This window comes from Panthera tigris, chromosome C1 (assembly GCF_018350195.1).
Source record: "Panthera tigris isolate Pti1 chromosome C1, P.tigris_Pti1_mat1.1, whole genome shotgun sequence".
Lineage (NCBI taxonomy): Eukaryota > Metazoa > Chordata > Mammalia > Carnivora > Felidae > Panthera > Panthera tigris.
In genome coordinates, this window is record NC_056667.1 from 23,938,572 (window position 1) to 23,962,702 (window position 24,131).

Consider the following 24,131-nt stretch of genomic DNA (forward strand, 5'->3'; position numbering starts at 1 on the left):
GTCATGCAAATACTAAACAAAAGAAAGCAGATATAGCTAGATTAGTTGCAGAATTAAATAGACTGTAAAGTCAAAACCATTTCACAATGGGAAGGTAGAGGTCATCTCATAATGATAAAAATTCCCTTTAAGAAGATATAACAATTCTATGGGGCGCCTGAGTGGCTCAGTCAGTTGAGTGTCTGACTCTCGATCTTGGCTCAGGTCATGATCTCATGGTTCATGAGATCGAGCCCCGAGTCAGGCTCTGTGCTGACAGCCCAGAGCCCGCTTGAGATTCTCTCTCTCCCTTTCCCTCTGCCCCTCTCCCGCCCCCCCCCAAAATAAATAAACTTAAAAAAAAAGAAAACATAACAATTCTGAATTTGTATGTACCTAATAAGATGCCTTTAAAAGGTATAAAGCCAAAAAATGGTAGCAATGACAAGGAAAAACAGACAGATCAACCATCATAGCAGGAGATCTCAACATATCTCTTTCAGTGATTGCTAGGACAAGCAGACAGAAAACAGTAAGAACATAGGAGATTTAATGATTAACAAGTCTGACCTCGCAGGCACCTGTAGAACAGGGTATCCAGCAACTGTTGATTTCGTGTTCTTTCTCAGGACATGTGGAACATTCAGGACACGTCAGAAATCAACCATATCCTAGGCTATTAAGTAAGTCTGAACAAGTGTCAAAGTATTGAAATCATACAGATTATGTTTTCAGGCCACAGTGCATTTGTTACAAACTAATGAGGGAAAGGTAACCAGAAAATCCCTATATACTTGAAAATTAAGAATTATGCTTCTGGGGGCACCTTGGCTGGCTCAGGCAGAGGAAGCATGCAACTCTTGATCTCGAGGTTGTGAGGTCAAGCCCCACGTTGGGTGTAGAGATTAGTTAAAAATAAATTCTAAAAAAAAAAAAAAAAAAAAAAAAAAAAAAAGTGATGCTTCTAAATAACTCATGTTATCCATTGACGGCATACAATCATAATAAAAATGTCTTCTGGGGGTGACGAAGAAAAATAAGACTATAGAGGCTAGTTATTGGAGTGAGGGTGTTTTAAGGTTGTTGTGCCCGGTCCAGGGGGAAAAAAGACATCGATTAATTTTAGACGTTGATGAGACGTTGACGGCAAGGTGAAAGTTACTAGGGTAACTACTGTAAGAATAGGATCAGAACGTATTTCTTCTGGACTGATGGAAGGGGGGAGAAAAAGAAGAAGATGAAATAACAGACCTCTCGTAATCGATAGAAGAAGCAAACAAAAGTGTAAGTAACAACACGTCAGATTTGAATCCATCTGGAATCCCACGTGGGTGGCAAAATGTTTCCAGCTGTTTCCGGGGACTGGGTGGGAAGGTGGCGCGGTGTGGGAAGATTTCGTTGCCAACAGAGCCCTGGCCCTGGGAGTACTGGCACCAGGATGTCGCAGACATCGCTGATTCCCCCTCCCACACCGCTCGGAGGGATTTCTTCAGACGGCACCAGCCAGCTTCCGGTTTCCACGTCACGTTATCTGAAGGCTTTTTCCAAACCTGCAGAAGACCCCTGTGCCCTGAGAGTGACGACAGGGTAGGTATATAAATACCCCAGCTCCCTCGCCCCTCTGATGAGCTCACTTAGCTCTGGTTGCCCAGTGTGGTAGCTGGTGATAACATACCCTTCCCTGGCGGCCTTCCCAGCCCTGTGGTGGGATTTCCCCCACTCTTCTGTTGGTGTTTCTTGCACTTTCTGAAAAACTGTGTGCACTTAAATCCATGTTTCAGGGTCTGCTTCTGGGGGAAGCAGGTACTGTGTTAGAGAGAGGCTACTGGACCCAAGTGGCTTTTGGACGCAAGAGCCGCCTCTTAGTGGCTGCTGTTCCCAAGGAAACCATGGACCGGGACCCGTGGGAGGACCTTGTCTTTTTGACTGGGAAGGGCAAGACTCAGGGTTGGGCTGGTCAGCGTCTAGGCCTCAGCCGGCAAGAAAACCTGGAGGGTTCAGGGCGCTTCTTCCTGGGGGCAGAGAGGACAACAGGTGAATCTGCTTCTGAAGAGCGCATGGCCTCAGGCAGCCTGGGCCTGCTCGATGACAGGGATGGTCCAGATCAAAGACTTTCTGGACACAGTCCCCAGGGAAGACTGAGTGTCTTTGTTGGCAAGTACATAAACTTTCTTAAGGGGAAAGGATCCAGGGCTGTGGGGCCTCCATTTATGTTTCAAAAGAGCTAGATGGGGGACCTTCCAGGTTCCTTTCCTCCTAGGGCTGCAAGGAGCCCAAAAAAAAGGATTTTATTTATTTTTTTTTTTTTACTTATTTTTGAGAGAGAGAGACAGAGTGCAAGTGGGGGAGGGACAGAGAGAGAGGGAGACACAGAATGCAAAGCAGGCTCCAAGCTGTCAGCACAGAGCCCAGTGCAGGGCTTGAACCCACGAACCGTGAGATCATGGCCTGAGCTGAAGTCCAGCACTTAACCGACTGAGCCATCCAGGCACCCCTGGAAGAAAGGGACTATAAGGAGTCTTATTTTAGTAGTTGGGACACAACACAACTGAGAGGAAAGAGAGTGGGCTATAGAATGAGCAGAGCTCCACGCAAATCCCTGTGTTGTCACTTGCTGGGTGATGTAGACAGGTGACTTAACCTCTCTGAACTGCAGTTCGCTCACCTGTGATACCGGGATTACAACTGTATTACCTTATAGGATTCTTGCAAAGATTAAATTAAATATTGCTTATAAAGTGCTTGGTGTAGGGACCCCTGGGTGGCTCAGTCGGTTAAGCATCTGACTTGGGCTCTGGTCATGATTTCAGTTTGTGAGTTCGAGCCCCACGTCAGGCTCTGTGCTGACAGCTCAGAGACTGGATCCCACTTCCTATGCTGTCTTTCCCTCTCTCCCTGTCCCTTCCTCCACTTGCACTCTCTGTCTCTCTCTCTCAAAAATAAATAAACATTTAAAAAAATTTTAAGTGCTTGGCATAGTACCTGGTACATAAGTAGTAATCAATAGATCGTACCATAATTATTATATTTGCCACAAGCTTGCTTATAATAACGAAGAAGAATGGAAACAGCCTAAATGTCTACCAGGAGGGGATTGGTTAAATAAAGATATTACATCCATATATACAGCGGGTTGCTGTGCAGCCATTAAAAATTATGACGCAGATCTATACTTGTTAATGTGGAAAACTGTTCCTGTACAGATGGTCCCCAACTTGCAACGGCTCGACTTTACGATGCTGGGAAAGTGATATGCATTCAGTAGACAGCGTATTTCAGATTTGAAATTTTGATCTCTTCCTCGGCTAGGGACACGCCGTACCATACTTTCTTGTGACGCTGGGCGGTGGCAGCCACAGCTTCCAGCCACGCGATCAGGAAAGGGAATAACCAGCCCATTTACAACCATGCTGCGTCCGTACGTCCATTCTGGTTTTCACCTTCAGCACACCGTTCAATAAATTACATGAGATAGTCCACACTTCGTTATAAAATAGGCCTTGTGTCAGAGGAGGCCACCCGACCGTAGGCCAAGTATGTGTTCTGAGCACGTGTCAGGCGGACCAAGCTAGGCTATGATGTTCGTAGGTCAGGTACATTCAGTGCGTTTTCAACTGTACAATATTTTCAACTAACAGTGGGTTTTGGGGGATGTAGCGTCATCTTTTTTTAAAAAAAAATATTTTATTGGGGGGGGGCGTACCTAGGTGGTTCAGTTGGTTGAGCATCTGACTTCTGCTCTGGTCATGATCTCACAGATCATGAGTTCAAGCCCTGCTTCGGGCTCTGTGCTGACAGCGCAGAGCCTGGAGCCTGCTTTGGATTCTGTGTCTCCCTCTCTCTCTCTGCCCCTCCCCCAATCACGCTCTCTTTCTCTGTCTCTGTCTCTGTCTCTCTCTTTCTCAAAAATAAATAAACATTGGGGTGCTTGGGTGGCTCAGTAGGTTACACGTGCGACTTCAGCTCAGGTCATGATCTCATGGTTCGTGGGTTCGAGCCCCGCGTTGGGCTCTGTGCTGACAGCTCAGAGCCTGGAGCCTGCTTCAGATTCTGTGTCTTCCTCACTCTCTGTCCCTCCCCTGCTTGCTCTCTCTCTCTTTCTCAAAGATAAATAAACATTAAAAAATAGTTTAAAAATAAATAAACATTTAAAAAATTTTTAGGATATTATTTTTTTTTTACTTTTTTTTTCAACGTTTTTTATTTATTTTTGGGACAGAGAGAGACAGAGCATGAACGGGGGAGGGGCAGAGAGAGAGAGGGAGACACAGACTCGGAAACAGGCTCCAGGCTCCGAGCCATCAGCCCAGAGCCTGACGCGGGGCTCGAACTCACAGATCGCGAGATCGTGACCTGGCTGAAGTCGGACGCTTAACCGACTGCGCCACCCAGGCGCCCCAGGATATTATTTTTAAGTAATCTCTACAACCCAACGTGGGACTCAAACCCACAACCCCAAGATCAAGAGTCACAATGCTCCACTGACCGAGTCAGCCAGGCGCCCTGAAGATGTAACCCCATCTTAAGTCAAGGAAGATCTGTATTTATTACAGAGGAAAAAAAGCAGGTTATGTCTCAGCATATATCCTTTGACCTGATTTTATGTTTATACCCAGCTTTGTATAACTGTGTATGGATGAATATGGAATGCTAGGTAGACGCACTTGGAAGGATGTTAGGAAAGAGATACACCAAATGGTTAACACTGGTTATCACTGCAGGCTGAGTACCTGAGTAGATTTAATTTTTCCTTCTGCTTATCTGTGCTTCCATCTTTTAAATAACTACCGTGTGTGATGTATGCAATAAAAATAATAAGAAAGGAAAAGATAAAAAATTTCTGGTCCAGAATAAGGGCTCCAAATGAGGTCTGCCCGACACAAAGCAGAGCCAAAATGGAATGAGGTTTTTGGGTTTTTTCCAAATGAAAGGGAAGCTTTATCCAGCTTTTTTATTTATTTATTTATTTATCTTGGAGAGAGAGTGACAGAGACAGAGTACGAGCTGGGGAGGGACAGAGAGAGAGGGAGACAGACTCCGAAGCAGGCTCCAGGCTCCGAGCTGTCAGCACAGAGCCCGACGCGGGGCTCGAACCCACGGACTGCGAGATCATGCCCTGAGCTGAAGTTAGACACTTAACCAACTGAGCCACCCAGACGCCCCAACCCAGCTTGATTTTAATTGTGACAACGCATAACATACAGTTTACCATGTTAACCATTTAAAATGTACGGCTCAGTGACATTACCCATTTTCACACTGTTGTGTAACTACCACCACCATCCATTTCCAGAGCCCTTTCATCGTCTCGAGTCGAAACTGAGCCCCCACTAAATTCATTCCCTCCTCCCTTGAGCCCCTGCGACCCCCATTCTAATTTCTGTCTCCAAGAATCCGACTGCTGTAGATACCTCATAGAAGTAGAATCATACATTATTCGTCCTTTTGTGGCCAGCGTATTTCACTTAGCATTCCTTATTTTTGGAGGCTAAATAATATTCCATCGTGTGTCTGTACAGTTCGTTTATCCACCCACCTGTGGATGGACATTTGGGTTGTTTCCACCTTTTGACTGCTGTGAATGGCACTGCTACGGACAGCAGTGTTTTACCAGCTTTTAAATAAAAGGTCACCGTCCATCAGTCTCTGGCTGGCCTCTCTCCAATTGCTGATGAGGTTGAGACTCAGCTAACATTCAACAAGTAGCTCTGAGCTCCAGGAACGAGGCTAAGTGCTTTCAATCCATTGCTTTATGTAAATCCGCATAACAGCCCTGTGAGGGAAGTAAGCCACAATTATTCCCATTTTATAGAAAAGGATACTCAGGCTCAGAGAGGTCCAAGTGTCATGTCCAAGGCCACCGTATCAGGATGGGCTAGGTTATGCTGTAAATACCAGATGCCTCTCCCCGCCCCCAGTTCTCAGAGACAATTTTTCTTCTTTGACAAATATTTATTTCTCACTCGCGTTACATGTCCTCATAGGTCAGCTTGTCTGTCCTCCATGTGACCTTCAGTCCAGGCCTCTCAGGGCCATTGCTGGATTTACGGCAGAAAGAAAAGAAAAAGATGGCAATCCACAAGCTAGCTCTTAGCGTGGCTTAGCTGAGAAGCATCGTGGCCATTTACACCTGCAGTTCATTCACCAAATCAGCTAATAATGTGTAACAAATATATATAATATATATGTAAATGTATATATACAATTGTATATATATTTATAGATGTATATAGTGTGTGTGCATGTAATGATCTTGCCTGCCTACATTTTACATATATATACGTTATATGCTATATATGTTATATATTCTACATAACATATACTATGTGCATATTATGTGTATATATAATATACGGGTGTGTATATAAAATGTAGGCAGACAAGACCAGTGGAAGAAGGTCAAGAAGGTTGTTTGCTGGTGATGTAATTATGGATATTTTGATTTTATGGATATATAGATATTTAGAAAAAAAATATTTCTGATGTGCCTTGACATGGGCATGAACTCCTAGGGCTCCTGCAGTGAAAAAGGAAGGCAATGAACAAGTGATTTCCATAAAGTGTTACGGAGTCCCAAGAACCTGAGAGTAGTTAAGAGTTTTCCCAAAATTGCCCAGTGACTCAGTGGTTAAGGACACTTAAACAGAGTGTTTAAGGCCAATAGCCTTAGGTCTGAATTCAAAATCTTGGTTCCATCACCTTAGCCATGTGAGCCACCCCTCCACTCCAGGCAAATTACTAAACCTCCCTCTCGGCCTCGGTTTTGCGCTCCGTAAAATGGGTGTTTGTAAGATTCGCTGAGATAACGCTTATAAAATCCTGAGCTCTGTGCCTGGCGCACAGTGAGTCGCTGATATTTAAGAAGACGTTCGACCCAGGACTTCCAAATCCAAGTTTGTTGCCCTTCCCAGACCAGGGCCCTGCCTCTGGGGACTGGGCCTACTTCCCCAGTCACCACGGTGCTCCCTGCCTTGCGGTAGGGGCTTCATGTCTCTTCAAAGGTAATGACTGACAAGAAGCTGTTGTCTCTAGAGAGAGAGAGGGAGCTGGGAGGCAGGAGACGGGATGCTACGTATCCTTCTGAACTGTTCCAAAAGACCATTTACTTGTTCCCGAATTCCTTTCAGATTTAAAAATATGAGAATGAAGTTATTTTAATGATTTGAATTCATGAACTATTCAGTGATTCCTTCAGCGGAAAGCGCTTTTCCCTCTGCAGAGCACGGTTTTCCTCAAAGTTTATAGTCTGAGGACCCGCTTGTGTTAGAATTCTGTGCTCCCCCCACCGCAGGCTCCAGTGAAACAGAGTTTCTGGGGCGGTGAAGGAGAAGGAAGCCTCCTTAGCCTCACTTTTAATTAGCTCCCCTGGTAATTCTTAAAGACACCAAAGTTGAAGAACCACTGCTTTACGAATCCTCTGGCATATCAAAGGGGAGGTAACCCTTTAGTCTGCCCTCACTGAGATTATGTTACAGTTTGGTGGGCCGAGAGAATCCACCTGTAACTTTGTCGTTACCTGCTGTGCAAGCTAAAATTATTCACTTCCTCATCCCATGGTCCTACCAATACCAGTGGTCAAATGCTGCCGGACTGGTTAAATAATGGAATATTATGTAAACATAAAAAAAAAAAAAAAAAAAAAAAAGAATAGGCAGGCCCTTTCCACTGTAGTGTGGATGAAGCCCTAAGATATGTACAGGGGAAAAAATCAAAGTGTACCACAGGGTGCTTAGCCTGCTAGCACTCGTGTAAAAAGTGCTACACATGCACACACACACATACAAGATGTACACACGCCTGTGCTCATACACGCAAATCTTTGCACCTGCAGATCTCTGGAAGAACATACAAGGGACTGGGCGGGGGGAGGCTGTGGTTGTCTCTGGGGACGGGAACTCAGTGGCTAGGGATGTGGGTAAGAGAAAGGCTTTTCTTTTTGTTTACATTTGTTTATTTTATTTATTTTTTTTTTTTTTGAGAAAGAGTGCGGGCAGAGGAGGGGCAGAGACGGAGAGAGAATCCCGAGCAGGCTCCGCGAGGCCAGCACAGAGCCCCCACGGGGCGGGGCTCGAACCCACGAACCATGAGATCATGACCTGAGCCGAAATCAAGAGTCGGACGCTTAACCGACGGAGCCACCCAGGCGCCCCGAGAAAGGCTTTTCACAGCACTGTGTACCCACCCTCGCTCTTGGATTTTGAACCATCTGAGCGCATTCCTTTTTCAGAAATAAATTAAACGCCAGTGTAAAAACGTGCTGCCCAGGCAGGGCCGTCTTTAAGCTCTGAATGTTCGAGACTCGTTCTCAGCTCATCCTATGGCTCCCTGTCCCTCAGACCCTTTTCATCCCAGGCTGTCCTTGCCTGGAGTCCATCACTGTCGTCGTCTGTCCACAGACAGATGCTGATCGCACTGTTATGCCAGACGACTCTGCCGGCACTTAACATTCCAGTCCGGTGGCAGTGAGAGCGCGCTTGAAAAAGATTCCCTGATGTTAGATTTTGGCAAAGAGCAAGAGGTCAGTGTGCTTATGTAAGCCAACATTGCTCTCAGATGTGACGTGCCCAGGAAGCCAAGGTGTTTGCTCAGCCCGGTGCGACAGCAGGGCTTGCACAGGACCAGAGGCAGCGCAGGGGGAGGCAGGAGGGAGGGGACTGAGTCCCAGTCCTGCTGAGGGACCTTGACCAGTCCTAACCGACTGGCTTCAGCAAAAAGAGAAATATATTATTAAGAATAACCTAAGGATGGGGCTTACATCCTTACCTAAGGATGAGCCTGGGTGGCTCAGTCAGTTAAGCATCTGAGCATCTAACTCTTTCATTTCGGCTCAGGTCATGATCTCGCGGTTCTTGGTGGGGCCGAGCCCCGCATCCAGCTCTGTGCTGTCAGCTTGGGACTCTCTTTCTTGGGATTCTCCTTCTCTCCCTCTCTCTCTGCTCCCCATCCCAGAAAGAGGGAGGGAGGGAGAGAGAGAGAGAGAGAGAGAGAGAGAAAGGAAGAAAGGGAAGAAAGAAAGAAAGAAAGAAAGAAAGAAAGAAAGAAAGAAAAAGGAAATAAGGAATAAAGAAATAAGGAATAACATAAAGATACCATATGATCCAGCAATTCCACTCCTAGGTATTTACCCAGAAGAAGAAGAAATGTTATGTCCATACAAAGACTTGTACAGGAATGTTCATAGCAGCTTTTTATCTGTAATAATCCCAAATGAGAAACAACCCAAACGCCCATCAATAGATAGATGGATAAACAAATCATGGCATATCCACTCAACAGAGTACTACCCCGCAGTAAAAAAAGATACTTGCCAGAACACGGGTGAATCTAAAAGCAATTACACTGAGAGGGGAAAAAAAAAAAAAAAAAAAAAAAGCCAGACAAAAAAGAAGGCACACTGCATAATTCCATTTATATAAATCTCTAGAAAACGCAGGCTCATCTACAGTGACAGAAAGCAGATTAGTGGTTGCTCAGGGGTGGGAGCGCAGGGGGCCGGGAGGGAGGGATTACAGAGAGGCAGGAGGAAACTCTGGGGAGTAGTGGAGATAGTGGTGATGGCTTCATGGGGCGGGGGGGGGGGGGGGGGGGGGGGGGTCACGTGTGCCAAAACTTACGAAATGACTTTACATAGGTGCCGCTTACTGTATATCAAATACACCTCAACAAAGCTGTTTTTAAAAAAAGAATCTTGGGGTTACCATGTGAACTCCAGAAACAGGTTATGCATTTTGGGTTGAAGGAAATGTTCTATATCTTCACGGAGGACTTTACATTTGTGGGATTTTGTTTTGTTCCGTTTTGAATTTTATTTTTAGGCCATCTCTATACCTACCATGGGGTTTGAATTTACCACCCCGAGATCAAGAGTCGCACGGTACTGACTGAGCCAGCCAGGCGCCCCTGTGTATTTGCGAAAGCCCTTTGAATTGGGTACTTAAAAATCAGGGTTTCGTCACATACACGTTTTACCTCCACGGAACTGATTTTTAACCAACAGGACATACACATGAGCATGTGCACACACCCACCCAGAGAACAGGTTAGCAGCTGGACCCCAGGAACACCTGATACCCACCTCCCACTCCAGCAAACGTGCTCTCCCTCCGTCTTTCTCTCCTGTGTCTGGTTCTCCATATGCCCACAGCATTCTTCTCTCTCTCTCTAATTGTCTCACCCATCGATTCTTTTCCCGTTGTCTGGCCTAAAAGGTAGAACCTTTAGCTGCCAATACTCTTTGAGCTTTCTATGCTAAGGCCCAGGCATTTAAAAAAAAAAAAAAAAAGCTACAAAATTCTTGGGGAACGATTTGAGGTTGTATGTTGGGCTTTAATTCACTTATTCAAAAAAATATGGAGCAGGGACGCCTGGGTGGCTCAGTTAGTTAAGTTTCTGACCCTTGATCTCAGCTCAGGTCATGATCTCACAGTTCGTGAGTTCGAGCCCCATGTTGGGCTCTGTGCAGACAGTGTGGAACCTGCTTAGGATTCTCTGTCTCCCTCTCTCTCTCTGCCCTTCCTCTGCTTCCACATGTTCTCTCTCTCACTCCCTCCCAAAATAAATAAATAAACTAAAAAAAAAAAACAAAAAAACCAGAGTGGGGCGCCTGGGTGGCTCAGTGGGTTGAGCGTCTTACTTCGGCTCAGGTCATGATCTCAGGGTTTGTGAGTTCGAGCCCCGCATTGGGCTCTGTGCTGTCGGCTCAGAGCCCACTTCGGCTCCTCTGTCCCCCACCCCTCTCTCTGCCCCTCTCCTGCTCATGCTTTCTCTCTCTTTCTCTCTCTCTCAAAAACAAATAAACATTTACAAAAATATGGAGGGGCGCTGGGGTGGCTCGTTCAGTTGGGCGTCCGACTTCAGCTCAGGTCATGATCTTGCGGTCCATGTCTCTCAAAAAATGAATAAACGTTAAAAAAATTGTTTTTTAAAATACAGAGCATCTCTTGCTGGCATTGTGCTGAGTCCTGGGGTCCCCTGGCGAACGACACCAATGAAGTCTCCGCCCCCGTGTGCCTTCCAGTCTAGTGAGGAGACAAAGCAAACTTCAAACCAGGATCAGCGCTTTAAAGAACAAAAATGAGGGTAAGGGCATAGGGAGTGATGGGGCATGGGGTAATTCTAGATAAGGTCGCCAAGGATGGTCTCTAAGGAGGTGACATCTGAATAGACATGGAGGATGAGAACTCAGTTCTCCGAAGATCTGGCTGAAGAGAAGTTAGGTCCGGGCAGAAGGAACAGCAGGCGTGAAGCTCCCGAGACAGGTGTGTGAGTCACTGCGGCTGGAGCTTCGTCAGGAGAACGGAAGGGGATGAGGGCAGATCTCTGAGGGCCTTGAGGGCAGCGAGAGGAATTCGCATTTCATTCTCCGTGGGTCAGAAAGCCTCTGGAGCCGCTAAAGCAGAGGGCTGGCTTGATGTGATTTTTTTTATTTTTTTTGTCATGGGTCAAGAGAGGAAGCAGGGAAACCGTAGTGGCAGGTGCTGGAGGGTTTGGCGAAGGGACTTGTGGATGGGTTGGGTGTCGGGGATGGGATGGGATGGGTTGGGATACGTTGGGAGGGAGAGGGGAGAAAGGTGGTGTGTAGGCAAAGGCAGGAATAAAGTGACTTAATGTGGCCAGGGCGGAGTCCCGCTTGCCAACAAGGCCCTTCCCACGGTGATCATGTGGCTGAAGACGGAGAGATGGGGCGAGCAAGCAATCAAAGGAATATGTGCCTGTTTTAAATTCTCTCTCTGAGTCCCAGTAACTAGGTCTGGAAAAGGAGATGGTTGGAATAGCTTCAGCGGTTCTCAGCGGGGGTGGAAACACTGGCATTTAGAGGAGGGGGCTGGGGATGCTACACATCCAGAAATATGTAGGACATCCCACACGACAACGAATGGTTGGTCCCATGTCCCACTTTCGAATATATGTCCCACGGCAAATTTATGAAGATGAGAAGCCTGTAAAGCTATCTGAGCCTAGAATCGAACTCCATTTTACGTACTAGGATGGTATAAATTTTTTTTAGTGTTTTTATTTATTTTTGAGACCGAGAGAGACAGAGGATGAGCAGGGGAGGGGCAGAGAGAGAGGGAGACGCAGAATCCGAAGCAGGCTCCAGGCTCTGAGCTGTCAGCACAGAGCCCGACGCGGGGCTCGAACTCACGGACCGCGAGATCATGACCTGAGCCGAAGTCGGACGCTTAACTGACTGAGCCACTGAGGCGCCCCAATACTAGGATGGTTTAAAAAAATATTTCCCAAGGGGGCACCTGGGTGGCTCAGCCGGTTAAAAGTCCGACTCTTGATTTTGGCCCAGGTCAGAATTTGACAGTCATGAGAGCGAGCCCCTCGTGGGATTCAATGTGGAGCCTGCTTGGGATTCTCTCTCTCTCCCTCTGTCTCTGCCCCTCCCCTGCTTGTGATCTCTCTCTCTCTCCCAAAATAAATAAACTTTAAAAAATAAAACAAAATACATTTTATAAATTACTTGCCTTTTATTTCTCTTTTTTTTTTTAATGTTGAGATTGCACTCCTGAACACGTTATATATGTCAACTCACTTACTCTTCAACACACTAGGATGAAGTAGACACTGTCATTGCCCCATTTTATGGATGAAGAAACTGAGGCACAGAGTAAGACCCCCCCCAGCTCACACAGCTAATAAGCAGCTGAGCAGGGATTCAAACCTAAGAAGTTTACTCCAAATTTTATATGCTCTAAAGCACAAGCACTATATCATATAGACTTTAGGTAGGTTTTCTGTGGATTTTAGTTCAGGATAGTAAGGTCGTTACTAAATATTGATAAGGATGAAACCCAGAGGGCATCTGGGCCCCTCCCAGCTCTAAAATCTGTTCACTCTGGCTGTGCTGCTACAGAAGTTCTCATTCAACTTAACCTTATGCTTGGAAGCTTGAGGAACTTCCTGAAGAGGAACAGTGTTATGTCAAATTAGTGAAGCTGGCTGGTGACCCGGCAGTGAGTGACCCCTTCTCAACAGAAGTTCGGTGCTATACTACGTCCTGTGACTCAGGAAAATCTTTCCTTGGGAAATATTTTTTATTGTGGTAAGACACACATTACAAAAAATTTGGCATCTTAACCATTTTATTTTATTTTTTAATGTTTATCTGTCTATTTTGAGAGAGTGAGAGCACACAGGGTAGGGGGAGGAGCGGGGTGGGAAGGAGAGAGAGAGAGAGAGAGAGAGAGAGAGAGAGAGAGAGAGAGAGAATCCCAAGTAGGCCCCACACTGTCAATGCAGAGTCCCACACGGGACTCGATCCCACGATCCTGGGATCACGACCGGAGCCGAAACCAAGAGGCAGACACCCAACCGACTGAGCCACCCAGGCACCCTGCTCCTCCCTCACTCATGCGTGCTCTCGCTCTCTCTCTCTCTCTCAAAAATAAAAAATAATAATAATAAAAATAAAGGGTGCACTGCAGTAACGTTTAGTACCTTTACGATGTTGTGCAACCAGCACCACTGCCTTGTTCCAGAACATTTCATCACCCCACAGGGAAACCTTACATCCCTTACACAGAGCCACTCCCCCATCCCCCTCTGCCCCAGTCTCTGGCCACCACGAATCTGCTTTCTGTCTCTGAGAACTTATCTATTCTGGATATCTCCTAAAAGTGGAATCACGCAACACGTGACCGTCTGCGTCTGGAGTTTTCACTCGGAATAATGTTTTCAGGGTCCGTCACGTGTTGCAGCACGTGTCGATATTTCATGCCTTTCACAAATCTTTCCGTTGAGGTAAAGTTCACATAGCAGAAAATGGCACATTTTAAAGTGTACATTTCCGTGTCGCGTGTTGCTAGGTAGAGGAACTACCACTCTACCTAGTTCCAAAGCGTTTCATCGCCCCCAGATGAAACTTGTGCCCATTAAGCGGTTGACTCCCATTCTCTCCTCCTCCACTAGCCCCGGGCAACCATCCGTCTGCGTTCTGCATCTACGGATTTATCTCTTCCAGATATTTCTTATGAACGCGATCACATAGCAGGGGACCTTTTGTGTCCGGCTTCGTTCACTAAACATGATGTTTTCAAGGTTCATCCACACTGCAGCATACATCGGTACTTCATGCCTCTTTGTGGTTGAGCAACATTTCCTGGTATGCACAGACCACATTTTGTGTATCGTCTTCGTCCATTGATGGACACCTGGGTCGTTTCCACCTTTCGGACATTGTCAATAGTGCTGCTACAGAAAGATATTCGTGTACACGTTCTTGTTCGAACACCTGCTTTCCACTCTTTGGGGCCGATACCAAAGAGTGGGATTTCTGTGTCATGCAGGAATTCTATGTGAGTTGCTAAGGAGCCTCCATCCGGTCCGCCATATTGCACATTCCCAACAGCAATGTTCCCCCTTCTCCATCTCCACACAACCTCCCCCCGCCCCCGCCTAACAATTTTTCAAAAAAGTTACTATGGCTATCCTGGTGGGCAGGAGGTGGTGTCTCATTATGGTTTGGATCTACATTTTCCTAATGACTGGTGACATTGAGCATCTTTTCATGTGCTTATTAGCCATTCGTACATTTTCTTCGGGGAAATGTCTATTCAAGTCTTTGGTCCGTTTTTAAAAACTGGGCTGTGTGTCTTTTTGTTGCTGAGCTGTGCCTAAGGAAATCATTTTAAATTTGCAAAAGCATCTAAACATAAAGATACTCACCACAGTATTATTTGCGTTAGGGAAAAGATTGAAAGTGACACTAATGTCTGACAAAAGGGGATACGAAGACAATCCCTGTCCTCCAGGGGCACACTGTCCTGTCAGCAGACACACACAAAAAAAAACAATAAATTCAGCAAGTCCCATATTGAGGGTGTGCACCGGGTACCAAAGGAACTCGGGAGAGGGGTGGAGGGTGTCAGACAGGGGAAGAAATGTGAGGGTAGGTGAGTACAAGGCAGAAAAATGGTACTCATCCAGAGCTGCGAAAGAGAAGGATACAACTAGAGAAACACAAACAATTTGGGGGTTTGTGGTGTAAGTTTCAGGCAGAGAGGCAGGAAGGAGCAAGAAGGTCTTTTGTGCTAAACATTTACCTGAAAACTCAGGGAGCTTTCAAAGGGGGTGAATTCCAAACATCAGCTTCATGTTTTGGAAAGATCATTCTGACAGCCACATGGAGGATGTGCGACGGTGGGGCCAGACCAGGGTCTCGTCAGGAGGGGTGTCACAAGACAGAATGAACCAAGCGGTGGCTATCGGGAGAGAGGAGGTGAGAAGGCTGGGGATCAGATATGATTCCTAGATCATCGTTCCTGCCTGATATGGGTTTGATCAGGGCTTCCCCAACCCTTCCCCCCCCCAAAAAAAAACAGATATGTTGAAATCCTAGCTCCCAGGACCCTAGGATGTGACCTTATTAGGAAGTTAGGGCCATTGCAGATGGAATCGTTAAGATGAGGTCATCCTGTACTAGGGTGGACCCTCATCCAATATGACTAGTGTCCTGATAAGAAGACAGCATGTGAAGACAGAGACACACAGCGAGAAAGCAACGTGGTGACGAAGGCACAGACCAGGATGTGCAGCTGTTAAGCCAGGGAACACCAAAGATTGCCAGCAAACCACTGGAAGCTAGGAAGAGGTGAAGAGAGAGTCTCCCATAGGTTTCCGAGGGAACATGGCCCTGCTGACACCTTGATCTCGAACTTCCAGCATCCAGAACTGCATGACAATAAATTTCTGTTGTTTAAGCCACCCAGCCCGTGGGACTTTGTCACAACAACCCTAGCAAACAAATACATTCCCACCTGTTCAGGATACCATCCTGGCATAGTTACTTAGCTCAATAAATACCAACAGCTAGCATTTCTTGAGTGCTTACTCCGTCAGGCTACGTTTTAAGTGGTCTGCTCAGAGCAACCCATCCCATCGCCTTGGTTCCGTGAGGAAGAGTCCATTACTATTTTCACTTTCTATTTAAGGAAACGGAAACCCAGAACGGTCGGACAAGTTTCCCAAGGTTACAAAGCTAGGTAAGTGGCAGAGCCAGGATTTGATGCTTGGTAGGCTGACACCAAGCTCTAGCGTTCTTGCACAGTATGCTACACAGCCGTTCTAATAAATATTTGCTGAAAGGTTCAATGGATGGATGAATGAATGAATGAGTAAATCTGGATATAGTACCAGCGTGAAAGACGGGGATGATGAAGAAACGAGAGGGATCGAAGATCACTCCCTGGTGTCTGGCTCAGATGACTTAGTAAATGAGGCATCTCCGTTGTAGAGGAAGGAAAAAAAAGGGGGGCAACGTCAGATTTGAAGGGTGGAGGTTGAAAGCTGAAGAAGCAATGAATAAATACAGTCTTGAAATGCTGAGTTTGAATTGCTGTGAGACCAGCGAGTCCAATAGGCTGCTGGACAAAAGGCTCCGGCGCTCCAGAGAGAGATGTGGTTAGGAATTACAGATTCAGGAGCCCTCGGGGCTCTTCGTGTCAGGGAGTTGGATGAGATCACCGAAGCAAGCTGTGTGGGAAGAGACAAGCAGACCACCCACCACGGAGCCCTGGGGAAAACTGGAATTCAGGAGGCCAGCGCAGGAAAAGGAGGCTTCACCTACTAGCACAGGGTCCGTCACAGAAGGGACAGAAGTCAGCTCGTGGTGGATTGAGGGTTGAATAGAAAATAAACCAGAGGGTAAACAGATGAGCTGCAAGTGAGAGAACGCCATGGCTTTGTGGTCTGGAGTTCACGAGCAGATGCAGAAATGACTTTCCACAGTGCCGTGCTGGAGTAGCTCCTACCCCGTGACTGGTAAATTTCAGGAATTGGGCCATTATTTAAAATTAAGTTGCAGGGGCGCCTGGGTGGCTCAGTCGGATGAGCGTCTGACCCCGGATTTCAGCTCAGGTCATGATCCCAGGGTTTGAGCCTCACATTGGGCTCCGTGCTGAGCGTGGAGCCTGCTTAAGATTCTCTCACTCTCCCTTGGCCCCTCTCCCCTGCACACGCACACGCACTCTCTCTCCCGCTCTAAAATAAAAAAAAATTTTTTAATAGTTTAAAAAATGTTTAAGAATAAGTTGCAAAAACTTACAATTAAATAAATCATATTGAAAGACAAAGGTCATAAACTCTTAACTCATCTCTTCCTAATTAGTGCATTTTACTTCTATCTGTGCTATTTTCTTGTCTCTGTATGGTGGAAATACTGTAACAGTGTGCCCCTGCACCTCTCTTTCCAGCTCTATGTTCAGTGACACCTATCGATAGCTTGAAAGTGGCCGTGGTGGGTGTATTTATACTGTGGAAACCAGCAAGTGCTACTGATCAGAGCTTGATTAATTTTTTGTCAATTGTCTACACTTAAGAAAGTAATAGAGGGATGTTTGGTGGCTCAGTCAGTTAGGTGTCAGACTCTTGATCTCGGCTCAAGTCATGGTCTCATGGTTTATGAGATCGAGCCCTGCATCAGGCTCTGCAAAGAACCTGCTTGGGATTCTCTCTCTCTCTCTCTCTCTCTCTCTCTCTCAGTCTCTCTCTCTCTCTCTCTTTGCCCCTCCCCAACTTGTGCTGTCACTCTCAAAGTAAATAAATAAACTTTAAAAAAAAGAGAGAGTTTGGGGCACCTGGGTGGCTCAGTCGGTTAAGCATCCGACTTTGGCTCAGGTCATGGTCTCGTGATTCATGAGTTCGAGCCCTGTGTTGGGCTCTGTGCTGACAGTTCGGAACCTAGAGCCTGCTTCGAATTCTGTGTCTCCTTCTCTCTCTGCACTGCCCCTGCTCATGCTCTGTCTCTCTCAAAAATAAACATTAAGAAATTAAATAAAAAGAGTTTGGCAAAAGTCAACAAATCATTCTGTGAGAACCAGTTGGCTCCATGGAATTTACAATAAAGAGCAAAGCACATTTTATCATTTTTAAGTTATATGTTACATCCTTTATATCAGTAAAATTTACAGTAAATTATTGTACGTGGGGGTATACACACACACACACACACACACACACACACACGTTGTTCAACCTCCTGACTCCACAAGGGGCAGAGAAGTCTCACCCCTCTAGGAACGGATCATTGGAATTAAGGTAGCGAAAGCCTTCAATGCTGAGGGGCTAGAAGATGCACTGAATTTTCCCAGGAGGATCATGACTAGGGGTGGCCTTTAAGGCCCAAAGAACTCCATGCACTGAGTGATGGGGAGGGTGACAGAAGTCAGTAGCAATGAGGGGTAGTGGTTGTAAGAGTCTGATGGTAAACGGTCTCAAGCTGGTATTACCCAAGGGCAGAAGAGCAATGGTCTGAACATGGCCATGGATTGCCAAGCCCTCATCTCCCACTGGCCTTTGTAATACAAGGGTCATGGGAGAATGAGTAGCCTCCATTTTTGAGGTCCCAGGGAAAGCAGTATCCTCAGGGGATAACTTGGTTTCAGTTAATAACAGCTTTCTCTTACTGAGTGCAAGGGCAGTATAGTGTGGTGATATGATCAGGGTTTCTGAGTTAGACATTTCAGGCTAGAGTTCTGGGTCTGCCACTTCCTAGACACGTGATACGGGGCCAGCTACATACCCTCTGAGCCTTCATGTCCTAATCCATAAAATGGAGATAATACAACCTCCCACTCAAAAGATAATATCCCTAAAACACTATAAGCACAGCGCCTGGCACATGATAAAGTTTCAATAAATTGCAAATATTTTTGTGGCTATGCACGTGAAAAAGCAAAATAGTCATAAAATTACAATTACACATGGCAGGAGGCGGGAGAGTGACAGGAATACATCGTGATATTAACAACAGTTGTCCCTGAATGGCAGGACCATGGGGTTTATTTCTTCACCTCCTCTGTATTTCCCAAAACTTCTACAACAACCCTACTTTGGCTTTCATTCGGAAAAAAATATTTTTAAGTTTATTTATTTATTTTGAGAGACAGAGAGCAAGAGAGCGCACCCAAGCAGGAGAGGAGCAGGGCGGGAGGTGGGGGGGAGAGAATCCCAAGTAGGTTCCATGCCCCCATCAGCACAGAGCCCAGTGTGGGGTTCCATCTCACAAATCCATGAGATCCTGACCTGAGCCAAAACGAAGAATCTGTCACTTAACCGACCAAGCCATCCAGGAGCCCCAGAAAAAAATACTTTTTAAGCAAGCAAGGACAGTGTATAGCAAGGAAAATCCTCATTTAAAAAAAAAAAAAAAAAAGACCAGTGTTGTCTCAGGGCATGAGAAAAATTTTTTAAAGTCTTCTGTGGTATACACAGGCCTATCACCCTAGCAAATTATTGCAAAGGGCAGAAAAAATATTTGCAGAGTTTAGCATTCCCAAATCATCTTTTTTCACCAGTAAAGAAATGAGTAAGTTCAAAGACTGTCTCCTCTTCTCTATTTTCTGTCTCATCCTATGATTTTTACATTTCAGGAGGACTTTTCATGAATAAAAGTGCTATAAATTAATCTAAACATGATTCAAATCTTTAATTTATGTATTCATTAAAATTTTACCCGTTATCAATCTTAGGGTTCCAGGTGTTAATGGCAATTCTAAATGAAAGTCAAATGTAATCATTTGCATAAAAGCATTAGAAGATGATTAATTGGTATTTTCATACAGCTGTGATCCATTCGGCACTTCAAGAGCTGAAAAAAAATTTCCCCTAAAAACATTTACCTACAGTAATCCTCATGAAATTGCAGAACACCTTTCAGTTTTTCATGCACTCAGCTACATTTATAGCATGTTCATTACTGGAGTCACATTTCATATTTCCTGATTTTAAAAGACATTACAATTGTGCACCCTTGAAAATTAGGCTGATTTCCACACCATTCCTTGAATATTTATGTGTTCCATTCCTACAGGAAGATAAAGATTAAACCTACTTGTATGAACATATTCCCATTTGTGTGTTTTAGCATGATCTGGGGAATATATTCCAATTTCAAGGGGCCTAAACTTGAGGGACCCTAAAAAAAATAAGTCACAGGGCTTAGGTAGAAAAGTGTTTTCAGAAAAGTGATTCATCTCTGCTGAATAAAAGCTGTGACCCTGGCAGCTCAGATCCGGTTACGATCGCTAAGGCATGTCCAGGCTGGTTATCTAATGCCTCTGCAGGAATTTAGGCCACGCATTAATGCACTGAAGATAAAATCAATTTAAAAATTTCTTAAATCAAATACCAATCCTGGAGTACGACTCTATGTGCAGGGGAAGCAGCCAACAGTAATAGGAAGCCAATTATAAACTATAAACCACTCTGCTCAAACATCCTGGTTTGTCACTGGTAGGGCCCATTACACAGTTTGTACAAGTTAAATCCACTGACTAGACAGAATGGCTTGCTAGACACACACATACGTGTGCTGCACACACACACACACACACACACACACACGCACACAAAGGTGCAGCTCAATTAACAGGGACTCATTGAGTGCAAAAACCCACAGCAACATCCTGAACATAAATATCGTCCCATTTTGCTATGGCAGTATAGGCAAGCATTTTAGAAATCAGGCCCTAATTCAAATACTGGCCTAGCCAATTACTTAGTATTTCCCTCCTCAGTTTCCTCATCTACAAAATGGGGTTAGCAATGAGTAGAAGCCCATGGAGATTACATGAGAAAATGCACGTGAGATTCTGAGCACAGCTGTACTCGGCCGATGTTGGCTAGGATTCACCCCGTGTTCCTTCATCATCCTGACTGCCCTGACCCCAGAACAGCAAAGGCATGGCACTGTGGTCACACGGGCCAGTGAATCTTCCAGGGTGGTTGACCAGGCTGCAGGCAGTGAGGTGTTCTAATTGCTTTCATTGCATGTGTGATCTGCAGAGAAAACAAGAGGTGGGGGCCATCTTACAAATCTTTCCCCAAGGCCAGATATCACAGCTGATGAAATTACTCCCTTGAAATGTGAATGCAGATACACCAGTCATCGTTTCGTGTAATCCAGGCTGGTGGCTGACAGAAAAGATAGTTTTCTACCCTATTCCTCTGCGGCTCCCTTAGATGAGGCCCCAACACCTCTGTCCTGGCCTCCTGCAAGCCATCGTCAACTCACCGTCCATAAACGGTCAACTTCTCTCTGCAATTCATTTTCCTTCCTTCAGCTGGTATTGGTTGCATGAATAATACGAATCAGGCACTGGGTTTACAGGTACGGTCTCTGAAGAGTTTCTTGGGGGCATGGGGTGGCTCAGGATGTTAAGCTTCTATTAATTTCGGCTGAGGTCATGGTCTCATGGTTCATGGGATCAAGCCCCACATTGGGCTCCATGTTTGCGATTCTCTCTCTCCTTCTCTCTCTGTTCCTCCCCTACTGGCACACTCTCTCTCAAAGTAAATAAATAAACATTTATTTATTTATTTATTTTAATGAATGTTTATTTACTTATTTTAATAAATGTTTAAACATTTTTTTAATGTTTATTTTATTTTTGAGAGAGAGAGAGAGAGAGAGACAGAGCACAAGCAGGGGAGGGGCAGAGAGAGAGGGAGACACAGAATCTGAAGCAGGCTCCAGGCTCTGAGCTGTCAGCACAGAGCCTAATGTGGGGCTTGAACTCCCAAACCGCAAGATCATGACCCTTTCAAGTTGACACATGCTATTATGGCCACTACTTGAAAAGTGCCTCCAGCACCTTCACAGAGCATTGCACATAGTAGGCTCCTTTACCTTTCTCAGAGACCTTCCCTGACCATCCCATCTAACTCCATACATAACCCCAGTCACTAACCCCTTACCTGCCTTACTTTCTTCCAACTTTCAGAGCGTTAATCATTATCTAAACATATATTACTTGGTGGCGTACCTGTTTATCCTTTCATCTCAGCTAGAATTTAAGCTCTGTCAGGGCAGAGCATTTCCTGCCATATCCTCAGTGCCTAGAACAGTGTGTAGTAAGTGGTGGGTACTCAAATACTTAGTGACTAGATCATCTCTCCTCCTATGGGTGCTTCGGTCACAGCACTTAACACGCCGTTTGTATCATCAAAGTCTAGGCTCTGTTGGTTATGAAGCAACGGACACAAACTAGGGACAAGGGACACGAGGGACAAGGGAAGGGGCAGGAATCACCGAGAAGGCCTCATGGCAAAGTGGAACTTGGCTGGGGCCAAGGCATTTCTACCCAGCTCCCGGGCCATCGTCTTTATGTTTTGCTCCCTAAGCTGCAACTCCATCCTCCTCCTTGTCCTGTGTTTACTCAGCTCACCTATGACCCAACATATGCACCGGCCCTGCTGGCTTCTCAACATCCAAGAGTCTCCCTCAGTTAAAAGTAAGAATTTGCGGGCCGCTGGTTAGCTTTGGGCCAGCTGTCTATCTCTTGACCCAATTAGTTGTAGCCTTGGGGATGGAGAGGGAAGCACAAGAGAGGAGTGTCTAGCACGCTTCCTAGAATCTCAGGACAACCAAAGCTGCCTGGCATAAACCATCCCCTCCAGAGATATCAAATCATGCCACTTCTCCCGAACATACCTTCCTCTTTATCCATTCCCTTGTATTGTTTTTCCTGCCTGAAATGTATTTTCTTCAAAGCCCAGCCTCGGTACATTCACAGTGTTGTGCAGCCATCACTATTGATTCCAGAACATTTCATCACTACAGAAAGAAACCCCATACCCATCAGCAGCCACTCCACATCCTCACCCCCACCCCAGCCCCAAGCAACCACTCATGCTTTCCATTCTCTCGGGTATGTATCTAGAACTGATATTGGATACATTGCAATTGCCGGGTTATATGGCAATTCTATGTCTAACTTTTTGAGGACCTGCCAGACTGTTTTCAAAAGAGGCTGCACCACACTGTCCATCCCCATCAGCAAGGTATGAAGGCTCCAGTTTCTCCACACTCTTGCCAGGACTTGTCACTGTCCACCGTTTTGTTTTTTTTTTATTTTAGCCATCCTAGTGGACGTCAAGTGCTACCTCATGCAACAGGTATTTGCACCTCACACGTCAAAGCCCAGTTCAAATGTGACCGCCATGGAACTTCCTAACCTGCTCCAGGCCAGATTGTCACTCATTCTCCATAATACCATCATTTATCTATTGATCTATTACCATTCCTGAGCACCCGGTACATGCCAAGCACTGTTCTAGGTGAAGATACAGTGAACGAAACCAAAAACCCCTGTGCCCTGTGGAGCTGGCAGAAAGAGACAAAGTTTGTGAAATGGTTGTTAAGGACTAAAGCATAGCCACACAGTAGAACATGCCAATGGTGGGGGGGGGGGGGGCAATTCTAAAGTGAAAGTCATGGAAGGTCTCACTGAAGTTAAGTTGAGCAGGAATTGAAATTGTCTGAACTATGGAACATCCATGAGAGATGTCAAGTAGGTTTTGAATAATGGGTCTGGAGTCCAGAGAATAGAGTCCAGGTAGATAAAGCAGAGGTAGAGATCATGAAGAACCAGAACCTCAGACTAAGGTGTGGCTGCTAAACTAGGTGAAACCTCAGAGTATGAGATCTGTCCTAGAAAGCAAAACTCTGTGTTCATTTTCTATTGCAGTTAACAAATTAACACAAACTTAGTGGCTTAAAACAACATAAATCTATCATCCTACATTCTGTAGGATGTCCCACATGGGCCTAAATCATGAGCAGGCTGAGTTCCTTTTTGAAGACTCTAAGAGAGAACGTTTCCTTGCTTTTTCCAGATTCTGGAGGCCCCCTTCCTCTATCTTCCAAGACAGCGACACTGCATCTCTCGGACCATTCTTCCTTAGTCCCATCTCCTGATCTCAGCCAGGGAAGATTCTCTGCTTTTAAGGACTCACGCAATTAGACTGGACTCATCTAGATAATCCAAGACAATCTCCCCATCTCACAATCTTTATCCACAGCCAGAAGTCCCTTTTACCATGCAACATATTTACAGGTTCCAGGGATTTAGAGTATGAACATGGGGTAGTGGGTTGGGAGGCATTACTCCTCCTACCACAATAAATGAAAGCATTTCAAAGAGTGATTAACTATGTCATATGCTAACATGCCAAAAAAAAGGTAAGGATTAAGAACTGACCATTGGACTGGGGCGCCTGGGTGACTCGGTCAGTTAAGCATATGACGTCAGCTCAAGTCATGATCTCGCCGTTCTTGAGTTCGAGCCCTGCGTTGGGCTCTGTGTGGACAGCTCAGAGCCTGGAGCCTGCTTCGGATTCTGTGCCTCTCTCTCTCAAAAATAAAC

At 45.6% G+C, this 24,131-nt stretch overlaps 1 long non-coding RNA gene across 1 annotated transcript; it reads left to right on the forward strand.

Annotated features, from left to right (window-relative positions):
* The first annotated feature begins 1,038 nt into the window (after positions 1–1,038).
* LOC122241118 lies at positions 1,039–12,357 on the forward strand. Its single transcript, XR_006221093.1, has 3 exons — positions 1,039–1,566; positions 10,912–11,058; positions 12,278–12,357. It is a non-coding gene; the product is annotated as an uncharacterized LOC122241118 (long non-coding RNA).
* Positions 12,358–24,131: the final 11,774 nt, after the last annotated feature.